This window comes from Crocuta crocuta, unplaced genomic scaffold (genome assembly GCF_008692635.1).
Source record: "Crocuta crocuta isolate KB4526 unplaced genomic scaffold, BGI_CrCroc_1.0 scaffold129, whole genome shotgun sequence".
NCBI lineage: Eukaryota > Metazoa > Chordata > Mammalia > Carnivora > Hyaenidae > Crocuta > Crocuta crocuta.
Genome location: NW_027551571.1, coordinates 4757059 through 4763710, shown reverse-complemented (window position 1 = coordinate 4763710; position 6652 = coordinate 4757059). Strand labels below are relative to the sequence as shown.

General features: G+C 52.0%; 1 long non-coding RNA gene across 2 annotated transcripts; it reads left to right on the top strand.

The window, feature by feature from the left end:
* The first annotated feature begins 556 nt into the window (after window positions 1-556).
* LOC144220721 (uncharacterized) lies at window positions 557-6057 on the top strand. 2 transcript variants are annotated; one of them, XR_013331837.1, is made up of 3 exons: window positions 557-808; window positions 1489-1666; window positions 2146-6057. It is a non-coding gene; the product is annotated as an uncharacterized LOC144220721 (long non-coding RNA). The 2 variants fall into 2 exon arrangements; XR_013331836.1 differs by having other exon boundaries at window positions 1489-1828.
* The last annotated feature ends 595 nt before the right edge of the window (window positions 6058-6652 follow it).

Sequence of the window (6652 nt, the reverse complement as noted above, 5' to 3'; positions counted from 1 at the left end):
AGTGGGCTCACCTGCTTGGGGAGATTCTCAGCAAGTGCCAGAGGTTGGACTTTATTCCGAAACCAAGCAGGGAAGGGCCCCGGGTGTCTTCCTCTTGGGCTCAGAGAGGTGCAGAGACTCCCGCCGAGGGGGAGAGACTGGGTCTCTGCACCTGCGCTGTCCTCTCGAGGGGGCTGGGGGTGAGATGCTCCACTTCTCCAAGACCTTTTCCTCTTCTGTAAAATGGGGAGGATAAAAAAAAAAATCTTCCTTTCTGAATTGTCGGGAAAATTCACAGATCCACACGGATCTGTAAGGTGTGGCTTGTGATGTCACCGCAGTGGGGAGGGCTGGACCTGTCTCCTCATCGCTAAGCGGGACTGGGGATGCCTGCTGCACGGGGTGGCCCAGGGATTAAGAGACTGTGCATGCATGATGCCAGGGTGACAGCTATTATTTTCATAACAACCGGCTTGTTTAACTGCCCTGTGTGTGACAGCAATCTGCTGTGGCTTCAGGGAGGCCCTGGTACCTGAATCATCCAAGGACAGGTGGGGGCAGGCTGAGGAAGAGGCCACTTGGGGCTGTGGCAGTGCCTTCTAGATCATTCACAGAGGCACGGCTTAACCCAGGGCACTCGGGCCCAGATTCCTGCGAGAATCCATAAGAAGCGCAGAAGTTGACATGACACGTTGCGAAGTAGATTTCCTCTAAAAGTGTTCTCTCTCTGAGGTAACGACAGATGTGAGTGTTGCTATGGTGACAGGCTGTCTGGAAGCACACAGCACAGTGGTTCAGGCGGCTTGCCTACGACGTATGGGCGTAGCAGGTAAGCACGGCCCCCTTTGGGAAATTTTACTGAGGGATCTTCTTCCGCGTTCTGGTTTCCAAAGCTGAGTTTGTTTTGCGCCTTGGGTGGCTGCGCGAGATGGGGAAACCATCGCGTATATTTAGAAGGACAGAACCTATGCACACCACACGGTTTGAGGTTCGAGGTCTTTCCAGGAACTGAAGGTGACTGAAAAAACTCCCACATGGAGCTTAGAGCATCCAAGGGGAGGGGAATCTGCAGCAAGCCACGGAGTTATTTCAATATGACAAGCGCTTGCCCAGTGCCCGCCGTGTGCTGAGGGTCCCGTGGGGGTGGAGGGTGGGTGACGAGATCTGAGTGAGCGAGCCGTGGTCCCTGCCCTCCAGAAGTCGGGGTGGAGAGCCCGACGCACGGCGGACTGGGCTACAGGCTTCTAGTGCTGTGGACACGGCTGGGTGTGTGGGGGCCGGGACCCGACTCAGAGCGAGGGGTGTGATCGGGGGATTGTAGCAGGACCTTGGAGAATAAGCCGGGTTCCTGCAGCCTCCATTTACACAGCTGCCTATCGTTTCATCCTCCTGAAACACACCACTTTCTTTTTTTATTTTATAGTTTATTGTCAAGTTGGTTTACATATAACACCCAGGGCTCATCCCAACAAGTGCCCACGTTTTGTTTTTGTTTTTGTTTTTTGCCAGGGGGATCTCGTCTTCAAGGCCTGCGTAGGCTGCTTCCAAATCGTCTCTGTTCTGAGCAGGTGGCAAGGACTGTCTGTAGCTTTTGAGCAGGACAGTTGAAGTAGGAGATAATGAGTGTGTCGGGGACGATCATCCTCTTCCACGGAGCGCGCAGCTTCGGGAGGGACACGCAGGGAGGGTGAGGAAGGAGGGGGACACCCGCCTAGCCGGCCAGATCAGCCGTGGAGAGCAGTGGGGTGACAGATGTCGCAGCCAGGAGGCCCCGCATCCTGTTCCAGAGAAGCACCCCCAGTCTCTTCATCTGCTGGGTCCTGGCCTGCGAATGCTTCACCTCGAGCAGGTGCAAATCCTCGGCTTGGTGTGTTAGGGTCTCTGCATCTGTTCTTTGATTTTTCTGTATTTTGTCTCTTTTGGAGAGGAAAAAAATGCCCCTGTGTATAAGAACAGAAAAAGCCAAGTTTTAGGATGTATGGCTTGTTTTGTGGTGTACCGGGGAATGGCATCTTGGCGCTGTCCAGCGAGCGGCCTGTCGTGGGTTTTCACCAGGACCACGTCGTGGGCTGCCACTGATGTTGTCCCGGGGACTTTTATCTCAGGCACCGGCTCCAAGCTCACCCTCTTGGGTTATTCTCCAGCTGCTTCTATTCTCTTTTCCAGGCACAGCCCAGAAGGCAGCCACTCTCTCCAGAATCCAGAACCCGCCCTGCGCTGCTTCTCCCACTTGGATCTCCTGATCACAGATCCACTGATGAAGGTTGGAGATGCTCTCTGAAGACAGCCCCGCTCCAGTGACGTCATTTCCTGCCTAGGATTCAGGACTTTTTTTGCTGGAATTATGAGAAACACACGACACCCGTAAGGGGCTGCCTGGTTCCTCTCCCGCGACAGTGTCCAGCAGGGACGGGGAAGGAGAGGAGATCACCATCTGTGGGTGCCTATTGGGCGTGGACGGCCTTAGGTACCCACACACCAGCTAACGATTGGCTTTGGCCTCAGATCTGGGCTGTCTCCTTGCACTAAAGTCGCAGACTCGACAGCTGGCTTATAGGATGGCCTGTCAACTGTGTATAATCCCACAGATGTGGACCCAGCAGCACCACCCAGCTATGGCATGTCGCTGAACGCACAACTCAACTTGGACAGAGTCAGTTTGGATGACAGCTGTGTGAAAGGTCACGTAGTAGTTTGCACGGGGGCAGTGGGCAAATTCTCACAGTCGAGGGGCTGGGCTTGCCGTGCAGGCTCAGACAACAAATCGCAAATCCCTCTCTCTGGGGCAGACTCACATTAACCACGCTCATTGGAATTGATGTCTATGTTGGATGGCAGCTTATTAAACTACAACGAGAACTCCATCTGGCGAAGGGTCTAGAGAGCTGAGCCCTCCGCTTACCCTATTCTGTGCGGGGAAATCTACCTGGCAAACTTCTTAATCCAACGGTTGCCTGGCGACTGTGAGATCAGAGCAGAGTCGAATGCTTAGTGACATTAGACTCCTATGCATTTCTTCCCAAGATGTGTTATACGAGGCACTTGCCATTGAGACCTGGAGAATGCAAACCCGTTCCTCAGACATACCTGCTTCTCTTCTGGCTCCCTGTTGTCCTGGGTTTCCGTGGCTAAAAGCTTCTCTGTCTAAGGAATTGTTTCCTTTAGTTACGAGACTCATTTGACAGGCTGTCTTGACTTTCCCCCTATTTCACCTACATCCGTGGCTGTTCTGATCTCCAGGCTAATGTGTGCTCTGTAAAGTTGCCTGAGCTTCTCAGCACACTGGGACATATGACTGGGGTTTCACTGAGGTTATGTCTGCCCATTGCTAGTCCTTAGTTTTGGGGGGATTGGTCCTTAGTTCCTTTTTCCTGCCCTCTCCTGTTGTCACTGCTCAGCCTGTAGGAAGGCCTACAAAGGGCTTTGGTGGGAAATGCTGCCATCCTGCCCCTGGGCATGGCCGTGACACCGGCGTGAGAAGGTATAAAGGCAAAGGTTTGCTTAAAGAGGTTGCTCCTCTTTAAGATGAAAGTGCAAAATTTAAAATATAGTATTAGGCACAAAAAAATACCCTCTTATTTTTTTAAAACTTAATTTATTCATTTTGAGAGAGAGAGCAAGAGCAGGGGAGGGGCAGAGAGTGAGGGAGAGTCAGCACAGAGCCCAACGTGAGGCTCAGTCTCATGACCACAAGGTCACGACCTGAGCCAATATCAAGAATCAGACGCTTAACCGACTGAGTCACTCCAGCACCCCCAAAATGACTACTTATTTAAAAAGGGCCTAGGTTTGGAAGGATCCTGAAGCTTTCAGTTTCATGAAATGCATGAAGAATCGACCTCTCCCAGAGGAGATGGCACAGATAGGGTGGGTGTGGGTCCAGAGGAGCCTTGAGCACAGCCCATGGGCCCTCAGGATGGAGTCTTAAAGATTCCTGTGCTTAAGCATAAAAAGTCCACACTGATAACGTTTATACAAAATGCACGAATTTGCTCTTACACATGTAAGGAAAGGAAAAACACAGAACAATCCAGAGTGAAAAGGACATAATTCTCCTCTAATTCTGTTTCTCCACCTGCCTTCTGTAAGTTATCCCTACGGACATTTCAGGGCGCCCCTTCCAGGCCTTTTTCTTACCGTATTTATATGCACATTTCCCTTGTTGTTTCAAAGGATGTGTGGTAATCCAAGCCAAGTGTACTTGGCCAATCACTTATCGGTAAGCATGTGGGTTTATTTCAGTTGGTTGCTTTTACAAACTGTGTGGCAGGGACTGTCCTTTCGTGAACACTTTTCCACACGTATGGGCGTATGGGAGTATTTCTGTGGGCTCGACCACTGGAAATGGCGGGTCGGCTGAAAGTGTGCAGGATTTAACATGGTAGATTCAGTGAATCGATCTCCAGGAAGACGATCCCCACTCATGCTCCCATGATGGTAAAATAGTACTTCTTTCTCTGTATGCTTATCAGTGTCTATTTTTGTTAACACAATGGGTGAAAAAATGGCATGATTGGTTTTTTGGGGGATTCTGCTTCAATATGAATGTATATGATTGTCAGCGAGTGTGTAACTCACTTGATGTGGACTAACCCCAGAATGGATGCAGTATCCCAAAATGGAGAAAGCCAGAAAATCCTGCTGAACCCACACTGTTACCACCTGGCGGGTGCCACCATCTTCCTTGGCCCGGGTGACTGCAGTAGCCCTTCACTGGTCGTGCTGCCTCTATCTTGGCTATTTTCCGTGATGGCCCTCAGATCATCCTGTTACAGGGCTGGCCACCTTCCAAAGCTCCTGCCCTCCCCTCCCACCCATCGCTGAGCGTCCTCCGGGGCCCATGTGGCTTGGGCACCCTGTCATCCTCTGTCCCCTCCCTGGTTCTTACCCAGTTCCAGCTACACTGACCTCTCTGCTCTTCCTCTGGTCAGACAAGTGTCCACCGAGGGCTTTGGCACTGGCTGTCTTGTCCATCCGGAAGGTTCTCCCTCCAGATAGCCACCCAGACAACTACCTCACCTCCTCATATCTCTGCTTCAATGTCATTTTCTCAGTAAAGCCTTCCCACATTTAAAATCGCAAACTCTTAATCTCTCTGGCTGTGTTTATAGATTTTTTGGGGCACTTTGGAAAGTACTATATAACTACTTACCATTCTGCTTATAGTTCGTTCGTTATCTGTCTCTCCCAGCTACAGCATCAGATTCTTGAGGGCGGGGCTCTTTTTTCCCCCTCTTATTTTATTTAAACAAACAAACAAACAAAATACTAAAAGCAGTTCACCCAGTTCTCCCACCTCTACACCCCACCTCTGGCAACCACCAATCTGTTCTCTATGAACTTGAGAATCTGAGGGTGGATTTTTTTAAATTATTTTTTTTCCCTAAGATGTCACATGTAAGAGAGATTGTTTATCTTTCTCTGTCTGACTTTTTCCACTTTGCATCACGCCCTTGAGGTCTGCTCACGTTGCAAATGGCAAAATTTTTCTTTTTCATGGTCAGATAACATTGTATTACATAGATATACCACGGTTTCCTTACCCTTTTGTCCATCAGTGGACATTTGTAGGTCTTCTTTGGAAAAATGGCCATTCAGATCTTCTGCCCATTTTGAATTAGATTTTTTCCTTTTTGTTGTTTTTTGTTTGCTTGTTGCTATTGAGTTGCATGAGGCCCTGATACTCAGATATTAGCCCCTTATCAGACGTATGATGTGCAGTCAGTAAGACAGCAGCAGTAGGCAATGTTGACAACGTGCTCTTGTGACAGAAATTCAGATCAGGTCGAAGGTCACTGCAAGGTGAGGGTCGCCAAAGTCCCTCTAGAGGGGAGCCCTGGGTAGGACAGGATTCAGGCAGGAGCAGAGTGAAGGACCTCGTGGCCACAAAGCGGCGGCCACCGGCTGCCCCCTGGCTGTGCGCGTCGGCCCGGCCCCGCCTGCGCCGCGTGCTCTGTGCTTTGCCCCACGTGTCAGTGCCTGTTTTGCAGCCTGTTTTGCTACTTCCTGTTTGGGTCACCTGTGCTGCCTCTTGGAGCCCCAGGCTCACTCTGCCCTGCTGCCCCTTTCCCTGACGCCCGTCCCCAAGCACTGTACCTCATGGGATGGGTCTGGCCCTGCCCTGCGGTGCCCGCCCCCGCCCCCAGGTATAGGTGGGGTATATAGCTGGTACAGGAGGAGGCCCTTGCTGGGCGGGCGGGTGCACCCCCTTCCCGGAGCACACGCAGCCGGGCACCCCTCTGCCTCTTCTCCTCTCCCGGCCCCACAAGACTCAGGTACTGGCGCCCATTGCTGGGCCTCTCTTTCCCCACTCACGCCAACCCTCCCTGACAGGGCGAGGAGACAGCCGGGAGGGCTGCCCAGAGTTGAACTTTTCTGGATTCCTGGACGCACTGTCACCAGAGACAGGGGCCATGTGCTGCCCCGGGGGGTGGGAAGCTGGCCGGTGGTGGAGGCATCCCAGGAGCTCAGGGCCCGGGCCGGGGCCCATCTGCAGGAGCACCAACAGGGGCCTCCGGTGAGGCCGGCATCGTCAAGAGCTTGGTCCTCACAGCAACACCCCCCAGGAGACCCATTGTACAGCTGAGGAAACTGAGGCATAGAGCAATTGGACATTTGTCCCACTCACACAGTTAAGCCATGAGAGAGCAGAATTCCAACGCCAGGGTCCGTG